General features: G+C 44.0%; 1 long non-coding RNA gene across 1 annotated transcript; it reads right to left on the minus strand.

The window, feature by feature from the left end:
• Positions 1–9,563: 9,563 nt before the first annotated feature.
• LOC135503715 (uncharacterized) lies at positions 9,564–10,020 on the minus strand. The gene is made up of 3 exons (XR_010449995.1): positions 9,949–10,020; positions 9,746–9,826; positions 9,564–9,635 (listed from the first exon to the last, which is right to left on the minus strand). It is a non-coding gene; the product is annotated as an uncharacterized LOC135503715 (long non-coding RNA).
• Between the last annotated feature and the right edge of the window lie 4,336 nt (positions 10,021–14,356).

Below are 14,356 nucleotides of genomic sequence, written 5' to 3' on the forward strand. Positions count from 1 at the left end.
GATCCACAGGCACCTATGCTTCCGGTAACATGCATTTTTTTCCCAAAACTTAAAACACGATTTCCTATTAAATTTTTTTTATACAAAAACGGTTTTAATTCAATGGAAATGCTCGTCTATATGTGCCCTTTCGTGCAAAAAAAACCCATCCAGATTGGATGTGTACTTTTTGATTTATTCACGTTTTGGTGTCCTGAATTTGACCCCCAATGGCGGGGCACACAAAAGCCCTGTGAGGGTTCCAAAATTGGCCTGCCCGTTGTGACACAGTGGCGGGTCGACCAGACAGGTACCGGTGCGAAATCAGAAACCTGGTTTTTGACAAGACTTCCATGTTCCAGAGAGACGGGGGTGGTGTCAAACTGCTCAGCCCGAATAGTAAATGAGTAAAGGACACTTTTGAGGGATGTGAACCCCTCGGAACCATGGTACTTTTGACATTTTCCGCCGGCGACCAATTTAGTGGGTTAGACCAGCGCTTCGGCGCCCGATTTGTCCTAACTTTTGATCCATGTTTCCCAGCTTGGTGGTGGGAGGATATTGAGCCTTGTCCTGGGCAGGTGCTCTATCCCAGCTATTACCTTGTGGGTTTGGTTCATCAATGACCATGGTTCTGGTCCAATGAAGGTGCCCGTCCCTTCGGCGACCGATTGGTGGTTGTTTAGCCCCAGTGAGGGCTAGCTATCCAGTCCAGTCCCACACTTGTTTCCCGGTGCGTCTCCATGGTTCTCCTCTGTTGTCCAGCCAGTTTAATTTCCTCTGATCGATTTGCATTCGTTTTCCACCTGGGAGGGCCTCTATCGGCCGGCCTTTTACTGGTGTTCTGATGGATGTTCCCTCCCGACCCAAGTGGATATGCCTCTATCGGGGGAGCCCCTTTCGGAAACGGTTGACCCCCTAATTTGATACGCTCCAGCCGCACAAAGTTTGTGCGAGGTCGAGCCGAACTGTCTGACCAAGTGGCCCTACATTGGTGTTCCGGTGCGGGGAGTGGCACACTCAGGCTGCGAAGCATGTGGTGATGGTCATCCCATAACGCATCGGCGCCAGAAACACGTATTCTCAAACCCTGTCTTTAACGTGGACCTACCCGGTTGACCCAAGCGGTCTGTCCGAGGTTGTGGTTCCTTTTTGCCCGGTTGATGGCGTTCCGAATGGGCGCTCCAGCTAGACAAGATACCGCTCGAGCGGCGCCCCGGCACCTGTGGCTCCGACCATGAGCAGTTCAGGGCCTCCCGCTGGGCGCACGGTGGATTGCGCCAGGGCCTCCTCCCTGACGGGAGTCGACCGGTCCCTGGTGTTCTTTACTTAGTGCGCCCAGGTACAACATCTACGTTGGGAGTGGCTACCTGGTTGATCCTGCCAGTAGCATATGCTTGTCTCAAAGATTAAGCCATGTAAGTCTAAGTACACACGGCCGGTACAGTGAAACTGCGAATGGCTCATTAAATCAGTAATGGTTCCTTTGATCGCTCAAACATTACTTGGATAACTGTGGCAATTCTAGAGCTAATACATGCCAACGAGCGCTGACCTCCAGGGATGCTTGCATTTATCAGTCCCAAAACCCATGCAGGCCAATCTCGGTTGCCCAGGCCGCTTTGGTGACTCTAGATAACTTGGAGCCGATCGCGCGCCCTTTGTGGTGGTGACGTCTCATTCGAATGTCTGCCCTATCAACTTTCGATGGTTCTTTCTGTGCCTACCATGGTGACCACAGGTAACGGGGAATCAGGGTTCGATTCCGGAGAGGGAGCCTGAGAAACGGCTACCACATCCAAGGAAGGCAGCAGGCCCGCAAATTACCCACTCCCGACTCGGGAAGTAGTGACAAAAAATAACAATACAGGACTCTTTCGAGGCCCTATAATTGAAATGACTACACTTTAAATCCTTTAACGAGGATCCATTGGAGTGCAAGTCTGGTGCCAGCAGCCGCGGTAATTCCAGCTCCAATATCGTATCTTAAAGTTGCTGCAGTTAAAAAGCTCGTAGTTGGATCTCTGGATCGAGCTGGCGGTCTGCCGCGAGGCGAGCTACCGCCTGTCCCAGCCCCTGCCTCTTGGCGCCCCCTCTGCTCTTAACTGAGTGTCCCGCGGGGTCAATGGAATAGGACTTCGGTTCTATTTTGTGGGTTTTTCTTCTGAACTGGGGCCATGATTAAGAGGGACGGCCGGGGGCATTCGTATTGTGCCGCTAGAGGTGAATTTCTTGGACCGGCGCAAGACGGACGAAATCGAAAGCATTTGCCATGAATGTTTTCATTTATCAAGAACGAAAGTCGGAGGTTCGGAGACTATCAGATACCGTCGTAGTTCCGACCATAAACGATGCCAACTTGCGATCCGGCGAAGTTATTCCCATGACCTGCCGGGTAGCGTCCTGGAAACCAAAGTCTCATTACATGGGATTTCCCCAGTGCCAACTTTACATGAGATGGCCGCTGTCTACTGTCATGTGGTGCTGGATGACAGATATCGCTTTGCCAATATCCCTGCTGTCCATAGTCCTGAAATACACAATCTCGTCTATTTGCATATGTACGACCTTCCAAACTTGACCCCACACACAAACACACACATTAATGCTAATCTCTCACACACTTTTGAACATTGCACAACCTGCAACAAGACACTGAAAGAGCATTTTATTCCAAGTGTGTTTGTGTTTGAATAAAGACCCAAAGAAGGAAATCAATGTGTGGATGTTGATTGGACAATGTATATGTGCTTTGCAGAAGCCATTTTTTTTGCATGATTGCTATTTTTTATACTTTTTAAATAAGGCAATGTTTATATGACCCCCTTTCAAAGAGTCGCTCATTAATCACTTTCTTGCAGATATACAGTGCCTTCAGAAAGTATACCCCTTAACTTCTTGCGTCGTGCAATCCCGGATCCGGGATTCTATTTATAGCCTCAAGCTCATTAGCATAACGCAACGTTAACTATTCATGAAAATGAAATGAAATAAATATATTTGCTCTCAAGCTTTGACTTTTGTTAACAACACTGTCATCTCAGATTTTCAAAATATGCTTTTCAACCATAGCTAAACAAGCATTTGTGTAAGAGTTTTGATAGCTAGCATAGCTATAAGCCTAGAATTCAGCCTGCAACATTTTCACAAAAACAAGAAAATCATTCAAATAAAATCATTTACCTTTGAAGAACTTCAGATGTTTTCAATGAGGAGACTCTCCGTTAGATAGCAAATGTTCAGTTTTTCAAAAAATATTATTTGTTTAGGACAAATCGCTCCGTTTTGTTCACGTTTGGCTATGAAAAAAACTGTATCCAGTTATAGCCTCAAGCTCATTAGCATAACGTAACGTTAACTATTTATGAAAATCGCAAATGAAATGAAATGAATGTGCTAGCTCTCAAGCTTAGCCTTTTCTTATCAACACTGTCATCTCAGATTTTCAAAATATGCTTTTGAACCATAGCAAAACAAGCATTTGTGATAGCTAGCGTAGCATTTAGCATAGCATTTAGCGGGCAACATTTGCACAAAAACCAGAAAAGGATTCAAATAAAGTAATTTACCTTTGAAGAACTTCGGATGTTTTCAATGAGGAGACTCTCAGTTACATAGCAAATGTTCAGTTTTTCCTGAAAGATTCTTTGTGTAGGAGAAATCGCTCCGTTTTGTACATCACGTTTGGGTGCCAAAAAAGAAAATTCAGTCATCAAAACGGCAAACTGTTTTCCAAATTAACTCCATAATATCGACTGAAACACGGCAAACGTTGTTTAGAATCAATCCACAATGTGTTTTTCACATATCTCTTCATTGATATATCATTCGTGGTAGTCTCCTTTCTCCGGTGAATCGCTTGGAAAAAGACGTGCAGTTGAAGATGACGCACCAATTTCGACGGAGGACACCGGGCGGACACCTGGCAAATGTAGTCTCTTATGGTCAATCTTTCAATGATATGCCTACAAATACGTCACAATGCTGCAGACACCTTGGGGAAACGATAGATCGGGCAGGCTCATTCCTCGCGCATTCACAGCCATATAAGGAGACAATGAAAAACAGAGCCTCAAAAATCCTACTCATTTCCGGGTTGAAGTTTCATCTTGGTTTTGCCTGTAGCTTCTCTTCTGGGGCACTCACAGACAATATCTTTGCAATTCTGGAAACGTCAGTGTTTTCTTTCCAAAGCTATCAATTATATGCATAGTCAAGCATCTTTTTGTGACAAAATATTGCGCTTAAAACGGGCACGTCTTTTTATCCAAAAATGAAATAGCGCCCCCATAGATGTAACAGGTTAACTTATTCCTCATTTTGTTTTCTTACAGCCTGAATTCCAAATGGATTAAATTATAGTTTTTTTATCATCTCACCCAGCTGCAGACAATAGCCCATAATGACAAATATAAAATGTTTTTTATTTTTCCTCAAATGTATTAAATTAAATACAGAAATATCTAGTTTACAATATTCACACAGTATTCACATTGAAATATTCACAATACATGTTAGAATCACCTTTGGCAGCGATTAAAGCTCTGAGTCTTTCTGGGTAAGTCTCCAAAAGCTTTGCACCCTTGGATTGTACCATATTTGCAATATCACAATATATGCAGTACCAGTCAAAAGTCTGGACACACCTACTCATTTAAGGGTTTTTCTTTCTTTTTACAATTTTTTACATTTTAGAATAATAGTCCAGACATCAAAACTATGAAATAGCACAATTGGAATCATGTAGTAAGAAAAAAGTGTTAAAACTAATCAAAATATATTTTATATTTTGAGATTCTTCGAAGTAGCCACCCTTTTCCTTGACCACTTTGCACACTCTTGGCATTCTCTCAAACCTTTTCATGAGGTAGTCACCTGGAATGTTTTTCAATTAACAGGTATACCTTCTTAAGTTCATTTGTGGAATTTCATTCCTGATTAAGCTTTTGAGCCAATAGGTTGTGTTGAGACGAGGTAGGGATGGTTTACAGAAGATATCCCTATTTGGTAAAAGACCAAGTCCATATTATGCCAAGAATAGCTCAAATAAGCAAAGAGAAACAACAGTCCAACGTTACTTAAGGCGTGAAGGTCGGTCAATACGGAAAATTTCAAGAACTTTTAAAGTTTCTTCTAGTGCAGTCGCAAAAACCATGAAGCGCTATGATGAAACTGGCTCTCATGAGGAAGACCCAGAGTAACCTCTGCTGCAGAGGATAAGTTCAGTAGAGTTAACTGCACCTCAGATTAGAGCCCAAATAATTGCTTCACAGAGTTCAAGAAACACACATCTCAACATACACTGTTCAGAGGAGACTGAGGAATCAGGCCTTCATGTTCGAATTGCTCCATTGAAACCACTACTAAAGGACGGACACCAATAATAAGAAGGCACTTGCTTGGGCTAAGAAACACAAGCAATGGACCTTAGACTGGTGGAAATCTGTATGGTCTGATGAGTCCAAATTTGAGATTTTTGCCTTTCAATGTGTGTGTAAAGATTCCAGGGTGTTTAGTTGTGTCACGACTTCTGCCGAAGTTGGTGCCTCTCCTTGTCCGGGCGGCGTTCGGGGGTCGATGTCACCGGCTTTCTAGCTGCCACCGATCTACGTTTCTTTTTCCATTTGTTTTGTCTTGATTGTACACACCTGGTTCCCATTACATTATAATTCTTTCCCTATTTAACCCTCTGGTTCCCATTATGTTTTGTGCGTGATTGTTCCTTGTTGAGTGTTAGTCTTCTGTGTCATTGTGTGTTTTTCCCTGCGTGGAATTTATGATTGTTTATTTTTCGAGTAAACTACGTTATTTTACTCAGTTCTGTGTCCTGCTCCTGACTCCGTCCTCACCTCTGCACACTGACACTTGACAGAATCACGCACCAAAAATATGTAATCAGCAGGTGCACCCAGTCTTCCTGTACCAGTAGAGGAACGCGTCCAGCAGCACGCGACTATGCTCCAACATACTGGCACAGCCATGGATCGTTTGCTGCTCACCAAGGAGCAATGGGAGAGAGGGGGTTTTCCCACACCTCCATCAACTTCACCCCAACCAACACCACAACCCACACCGCTGTCCTCCCCTCCATCACCTGGACTTCAGGACCTTGACTGCCAGCGTGGGATGGAATGAGAGGGCCCTGCAGGGACACTACCCTTACCCTCGACCAGCTGGTGGATTTATCCATTTGGCTGGATAACCTGGTGGCCACCCGCGGATGTCCGGATCGGGGTCCGTCCATTCCATCCCCCAGCACCTCCGATCCTACACTGTACTTTTGCTAATACTTTGTGAGTAGGCAGCAAATACAATCAACTTAAATTGACATGTTGAATTTCTTTGCCATAGTAAATTGTATATTCCTCAAATGTCCCTAATGCGGACAGTGTGTGTTACTACCTTATACAAGCTTGCATTTTCACCCTAGAAATCTTAGTGGAATTACACAAAATGTTAACCTCAGATTGGTGATGTTAGTCTAAAAGGTTATAGACATCACGATGACAAGATTGATTGTTTTAAACAGATCTGTCAAGACTTCCACTGCTTTGGCGGTCGACGTCACCGGTCTTCTAGCCATCGGCGATCCACCTTTCATTTTCAATTTGTTTTGTCTTGTTTTCCCACACACCTGGTTTACATTCCCTCATTAGGAGACCGGGTCTGGCTCTCGACCCTCCGCCTGCCCTGCCAGAAGCTGAGACCGCAGTTTGTGGGGCCGTTTAATGTCCTGAGGAGACTGAACGAGGTGTGTTACAGGCTACAGCTCCCACCCGATTACTTTATTAACCCCTCAATCATGTGTGTCTCCTCAGGCTGGTGGTGGCTGGTCCGCTCCAGGAGTCTGAGGTGCGGGAGGTTCCTCTGCCCCCTCTGGACATTGAGGATTCGAGGCATCGGGCGAGGGGCCTTCAGTAACTCATGGAGTGGGAGGGGCACGGTCAATAGGAGACATGCTGGGTTCCGGTGGAGGACGTGTTGAACAATTCAATTCTGCGGGATTTCCACCGTCTCTGTTCGGATCGCCCTACACCTCGCCCCCCCGGGTCGTCCCCGAGGTCGGTGTCAGTACGCTGCTGGAGCCCCACGTCAAGGGGGGGAATTACTGTCACGACTTCTCCCGAAGTCGGTTCCTCTCCGTGTTCAGGCATCGTTCGGGGGTAGACGTCACCGGTCTTCTAGCAATTGCCAATCCACCTTTCATTTTCCATTTGTTTGTCTTGTTTTCCCAAACACCTGGTTTACATTTCCTCATTGCTTGACATGTATATAACCCTCTGTTCCCCCCATGTCTGTGTGTGGAATTGTTTGTTGTAAAGTTTATGTGCACTTCAGACTGGTTTGTGATGGGTTATTTCAACCCATATTTTGTTGTTCTGGGTGCTGTTGGTTTTCTCCTCATTAAACTGCTCCGGTTATAACCCAGTTCTGCTCTCCTGCGCCTAACTTCCCTGCAGCCCATTACGCACCTCCTAAAAGATCAATATCTTAGGTCTTGTACCATTGATTTTTCCAAGCGCTGGGATCCGCAGAACTTAGAATGTGGAGTTCATGAAATGCCCAGGAAATGGCACAGAAAATGTGGGGCGGTCTCTCCGTAAAAGTCAATGGCCACACACCAATACATGGATTTGAGTCAAATTATTACTTAATAAAACCTCTTAGAGATCGGGCTACTTTTTTCAACATTCTGTTAAAAATCTCGCAACATTTCAACGTCCTGCTACTCATGCCAGGAATATAGTATATGCATATGATTAGTATGTGTGCATAGAAAACACTCTGAAGTTTCTAGAACTGGTTCAATGGTGCCTGTGACTATAACAGAATAAGTTCCGTGGTCAAAATCGCCAGAAAACCTGGTCACTAAATCGACGGAGAAAAAATCAATCCGCCAGTCCATGTATTGTCTATTGGAAGGAAAAATACTTAAGGCTGAGGATACAGTTCCTATAGCTTCCACATGATGTCGCCAGTGTTGTGATTTCGATTCAACTAAATCGTTGGTCATCTGAGTAATAGCCACATCCGGTTGTCAAGTCCACAGCTGTAAACAATGGAACCGGAAAAGTTGACTACGTTTCCCAAACTTGCGCCTATTGAATACAGATCGCTCCGTGATCAATTTGATCGTTTATTAACGTTTAGTAACACCTAAAGTTGGATTACAGAAGTAGTTTGAAGTGTTTTGTCAAAGTTTATAGGCAACTTTTTTAATTTTAAAAAAATAACGTTGCGTTTAAAAAATGTGTTTTTACTGGATCTGACGGTCTTCATAAATGGACATTTTGGGTACACAATTAGCGATTTAATCGAAAAAAAGACCCAATTGTGATGTTTATGGGACATATCGGAGTGCCAACAAAGAATCTCGTCAAAGGTAATGAATGTTTTACATTTTATTTCTGCGTTTTGTGTAGCGCCGGCTACGCTAATTCCTTTGTTTACGCCCCCTTCTGGTATTTTGGCGTGTTGCCTGCTATCAGATAATAGCTACTCATGCTTTCGCCGAAAAGCATTTTACAAATCTGACTCGTTGGCTAGATTCACAACGAGAGTAGCTTGAATTTGACTACCCTGCATGTGAATTTTAATGAATGTTTGAGTTTTAACAAGTGCTATTAGCATTTGGTGTAGCGCATTTGCATTTATTGTTGGCAGGGGGTGCAGTTGTGTCCTGGGTGTGCCAGACAGGTTAAGAACAAAGTCTTATTTTCAATGATGGCCAAGTAACAGTTGGTTAACTGCCTGTTCAGGGGCAGAACTACAGATTTTTACCTTGTCAGCTCGGGGTTTTGAACTTGCAACCTTCCGGTTACCAGTCCAACGCTCTAACCACTAGGCTACCCTGCCACCCCAGTATCACAAGTAGTATCTGTAAATCAACTAAACGTTGTTTTTTATTTCCATATGCAGATAATAAAGCATCATTGTTCATGTAATAATCTAATATTAGCATTATAACTCTAGGAAGAGGAAATGGTCATAAAATCAAATAGATGAAAAGACGGAAACAAAAATGTCAAATTCAGTGCAAAGTAATGTAGTGCATTGGTGTATAGATCCCTGTTGGGTGGCAAAGTGTCACAATAATCCTGTGGGGAGAGAAAACAAGAGAATACATTAAATTAATTGGGTGTTAACTAATCAGCGTACAACAAAGCACTTCAAGTCCTCAATTCCTTCAAAAGAGAGAGAGAAGGAGAAAGGAGTATGGTCCCTGCAGTAGGACTACATGCTGGCCATGAGGTTCTCCAAGTGGTACTCCAGGAGGGTGGAGAGCTCATTGACCAGAGACTCTGGGTTAAAATACCAGGCCAGCTGCTGGCCAAACATGTCATCTAGCAGAGTCATCAGCCCGCCCTGAAGAGAACACCACACAACACATAGAAAATGGATCTGAGTTACTAGCTTATCAAGAGGAGAGAGACAATTAGAAATACTCCCCCTAAAATGGCATTGAAACCTGGTTAACCATGAATAAGGAAGTCAAAAGGAAGTACACTAAGAATATGGAAGTAAACAGGAAGTAACCTCTTGACTCTTACATTGAGAAGCAGCAGGTATCTGTCAGCCTCTGGCTCCATGTTGGCAGCAGTGAGCAGGAAGGAGTACAGGAGAGCGTATAGATGCTCCACAAACCCACCAGGGTGCTAAAGGAAACAACGGAGGAGAAAAGAGGAGAGAATAGAAGAGATGAGGAATTTAAGTGAAACTGCTAATAGAGAGATATCAAAACATGTTCCAGTGAGATGCTTCTTACCACCATCAGGGACTTCTGAGCTGTCATCATCCCAAACAGCACCAGCTCAAAGAGGACATCTATCATGTTCACATGATGGATCTAGGACAAGAAAACACGTTTGGAGAAAATAGGAATGATTTCATATAGATCAGCTACTGTGATGTATAAAAGACATGCATGTGGAAGAACTCAGTGAGACTTGAAAGAGTTAATGAACTCACCTTTGCCTCAGCCAGCTCCCTCTCAATGTCATTCCGCTTGGAGGGGTCACTCAGGTAGTCCACAAAGTCGTTATAAGTACGGATGAATTTGGCCTCGTCTTATGACAAAGAAAAGAGCATCTTAGTGAACAGAACACATTTCCCCTCAGGAACGCACTCTTTCCCTTGAAAGAGAATGAGTTAGTGAGTTACCATGTGGTTGGCCTGAACAAGGGCACCCAGGAGGACCTTTCCCGCCACAAACAGATGGTTCCTGCTCAGGGTGGAACCAAGCAGGGTCTAGGGAAGAGGGAAGAGTTAGGGTGAGACATCTTCCTCTTGGAGACAGAACAAGAAGTCACAGAGACAAAAATAACAGTGGGTCCACTCACAGTGAAGGCCTGGCGCAGGGAGACAAGCCTCAGGGCGATGTCCTCCACTCTCTTGGTGGTAAGGTAGAGGCTGTGAAAGGGAGGGAATGAAGCATGTCAACCATTAGTCAATGGGGGATAACAGCATTATGACCACTATCCTTCAGCATTTGACAAGCCCAGACTACACAGACATTTAGAGGAACTCACTTTAGCAGAGGAACCTCCCTCTCCTCAGGCAGCAGGTCCTCCTCCCAGCCCTGCGACAACAAAACAATCATTCAAAATCAGTGACCAGTGCAATGACATAACAAACAATCGGTCAATGGAAGGATCTTAATGCTCCTAGTCAATAGTATGTGTGTGTAACGTCTGACCTCATAGCAGTTGTGGCCCTCAGGCTCTGGGTCAGTGAACTGCTGAGTGGTGGGCATAGAGAAGGAGGCAGCCTCCGACCATGCTGAAGAGGAGAGAAGCCCGTCCAGCCCCATGTGGAGAGTTGTGTACACCACTGAGACATCAGTCTGCTTCTCAAAACACACACAACACACCTGTTTACCACACACACGTTATTAGAAAACACACTAAATCGAATGCAAAAATGCCCAGTAATGTCTAGTCTATATACATAGGAAATCGTTTATTTACCTGGTAGCAGCCAAGCGTCACGTCCACAGATGTCTCGTAGCGGAGGTGAGACGCATAGTGGGTAACCCTGCCAGCCACACGCTGACAAAGAGAGAATACATGTTAAGGCCAAATGGAATAAGTGAAGAAAAGCCTAATCTAATACTATTTCAGTAGTATTTACGTCTTACCTGGATCCAAGTGATGGACTGCACTTTGGTGGCACAGTAGGGGATGCCCTCTGGACTAAGCCTGGCTGTCTCCTTGGAGATGGCCCACACCAGTTGAGTCTCCAGGCCTCTCACCCTACTCACGTGGTGCATCCTCACCACCACCTGCTGTTGAGATAAACAAGACAACATCAACAAAACCACTTCAGCAATTGCTGTGACACATTTCCATCAAGATCAAATGACTGACAATGTAGATTATGATTAGGAAGTTACAAAGACACATAACTGGGATCCCCCACGCATGTAGGTGATGATGGGGCTGATGAACTGGAAAGTTCTCCAAACTTTAACCACCGGACCGGCATTGTTCTGCACATTACAATACATTCATGTTGGAAACAGTAAACATTGTAACAGTGATGTGACTGTGTGGGGGGGGGGGGGGTCTCTTACCCTGATCACAACAGGCCCACAGTACAGGGGGCTGAACCTAATCGGAATCAATTGCCAATTGCCAGTGGCCTCCTAAAGCGGAAAGCAGACAAAAGATTTGTTTCATGTTAAAGAGACACAACTTGAATATCTGGGATATTTTTCAAACATAAAACCCCAAACTTTCAGAAAATTGTACCTCAAGGATATTCTGCACATCTGGCACATCCTCAAGGATGATAGCAGCATTCTAGACATCAAGGAGGACTGCCAGCTGTGGAACATCTGGCACATCATCCAATGGCACATCCAACTGGACCTCATCCAGGACAGTTATTTCTAAAATGAGGAACATAAAATAAACTATTGTTAGGAAATAAAAAATAGGAAGATTGCTAATACTAGCTAGCTAGGTAGCAAAACTTTATTGCTTAGCAACAGTTACTAAAGTTAATGTTAGCTAGCAAGCTAGCTAGCTACAACATCTCTAGCACAAGCATTTTTGCCAAGTCTGAATGATAGAAATACACAACATTTCGCAAATTATAATGACATTGTTAAGAGTTTTAAACTCCACATACCCTCTTTGAAGTCGCTGTCCACCTGTCGACGATCACGAACCCTGCAAAACAGAAAAAGACAAGAAAAACAAGCCACAAATTAATTTGAACAACCTGTCGACGCAGTAGGCCGCCGACGTCCACGCACTCACTCCCCCAGTCTTGAAAAGCACCCAGGCATTTTCCAGTCGATTGTTCTCAGGTCTCAAAAATCAAACAAGTTTGTTGTCAGCAGCAAATTGAAGTTGTGGTTTTCGCACAGAAAACGTTCCATAGAACGTTGGTTAGATGTCTCTTGGCAACACACGTTCGAAAATGATTGGTTACAAAATTGAAAACTGTGTTGCCATAGAAATGAGTTTGGAATTCTATGATTCCCTTTAGAATCCGTTAAAATGGCTTGTCATCATTCTAGTGACGTCGACGTGCTCCTCCGTAGCTCAGTTGATAGAGCATGACGTGATGCAAACATTGCTAAGAAGATAGATAATGATTTCAGGGATTTTTGTGTTGATGAGTTATCTGAAATTGAGATAAAATACAGTATTAAAAGCCTTAAGGACAATAGGTCCCCTGGAAATGATGGTTTAATAAGAGAGTTTTATAAAGCATTCAATGATAAATTGATTCCTTTCATTCTTGCGATGTTTCACAAATCAATAGAAAAAGGGGAGTTGCCGGCTTCCTTAAAGCAAGGTGTAATTACTTTGATTCCCAAACTTAATAAGGATGCTCTTTATATAGACAACTGGAAACCCATTAGCCTGTAGAATAATGATCTGAAATCATCACGTTTGATATTTTCGCATCAGCTCTTTTTCAGAGCATATCTGATTGTTCAAAAGAGCAATTACTTTTAGAATAACTGTCTTCAAAGTAATGATTTGGGACGTCAGGGTTGATATGAAAGCTTCTTTTAGTAATATTACTTGTTCACGTTACATGTAACAACTTTAGATTCTGCAGAGCAATGCAGGTAAAATGGTAGCGGAAAGGTCAGCTTAATCACTTTGCACCTGCACATAACTGGCGCGTTCTCTCTCTCATTCCTGTCGCAAGGCATTCTGGAACTTGCAGTCAAAAGCGTAATTCAATACTAACCAATACAATTACATAGGTAAATACCTGTAAAGAAATATCTTTAGATACAGCTCAATGAATTAACTTAAACATTAACTCTGTAACACATTAAAGTTACAACCGTTACTCAAAACAATGACTGACTTGGGCTGCCTGCCTCAACGAAGCCATAGAAACCTGGACATGCTCCAACTGAAATGTTCACTCCTGTCAGCACTGATGTTGAATGGCATTAAATACACTTTTTTGTTCTCTCCCATCCCCTGTAGGTTTGTTTAACATGAGTGGAATTGAAACTCCAGCACACTGGTAGCACTAAAGACGTGTGAGTATAACTTTTCCAGCTGAGTTGAACCTGCCTGTGGGTGCGGTGGGGATATTCCTGGGAGGTCTACTGATGAAGAGGTATAAGCTTGGCGTTGTGTCTGGAGCCCAGCTATCTTTCATTACCTCCTTCATGGCCTACCTCCTCCTCCCTCTGCAGTCTGGCACTAAGTGTGACAAAATTCAGGTGGCAGGTCTGACCGTGTCCTACAACGAGTAAATATGACATCTGATTGGTTGGTTGGTGGGTGGGTTGATTAAAACAAAAGTTTTGATCAGTGGAATATGAGGGTGAGTTAGACCAAAACACACATGGGCTTGTGCCGGGGTTCCCTCATGTGGGAATATTCAGTGTGGTTGTTACTGAGCCAGGATTCCTGGCTGTTTTGTCACTGTGCCTGTGTCAATGATAGTTAAGCAACAATTATTTAAACATCATTATTACCAGCCATTTTCTCTGTCCCCCAGGTCCCCTGGTGTACGATGGCAGCCTGTTGTCAGAGTGTAACAGAGACTGCTCCTGCTTGGCTGAAGAGTGGGACCCTGTGTGATCAGACAACGGCATCACCTACACCTCCCCCTGCCTCGCAGGCTGCTCCAGCTTTAAAGGTTACGGCAAGAAGAACACGGTACCAATACTATTAATGTACTGAGTGTACAACACATTCACAGTGATGCTGGCCCATGTTGACTCCAATGCTTCCCACAGTTGTGTCAAGTTGGCTGGGGGATCAATACATGTGGGGGAAGAGGTGGCTGTCGAATGTATGATTCTGATATGTACAGGTAAGTTCATTGTGTGTGTGGGGGGGGGGGGGCGTCCATGTTTGTGTCCATACTCTGAGGTGTGTTTGAATATGAA

The sequence above is a fragment of the Oncorhynchus masou genome, chromosome 18 (assembly GCF_036934945.1).
Source record: "Oncorhynchus masou masou isolate Uvic2021 chromosome 18, UVic_Omas_1.1, whole genome shotgun sequence".
NCBI lineage: Eukaryota > Metazoa > Chordata > Actinopteri > Salmoniformes > Salmonidae > Oncorhynchus > Oncorhynchus masou.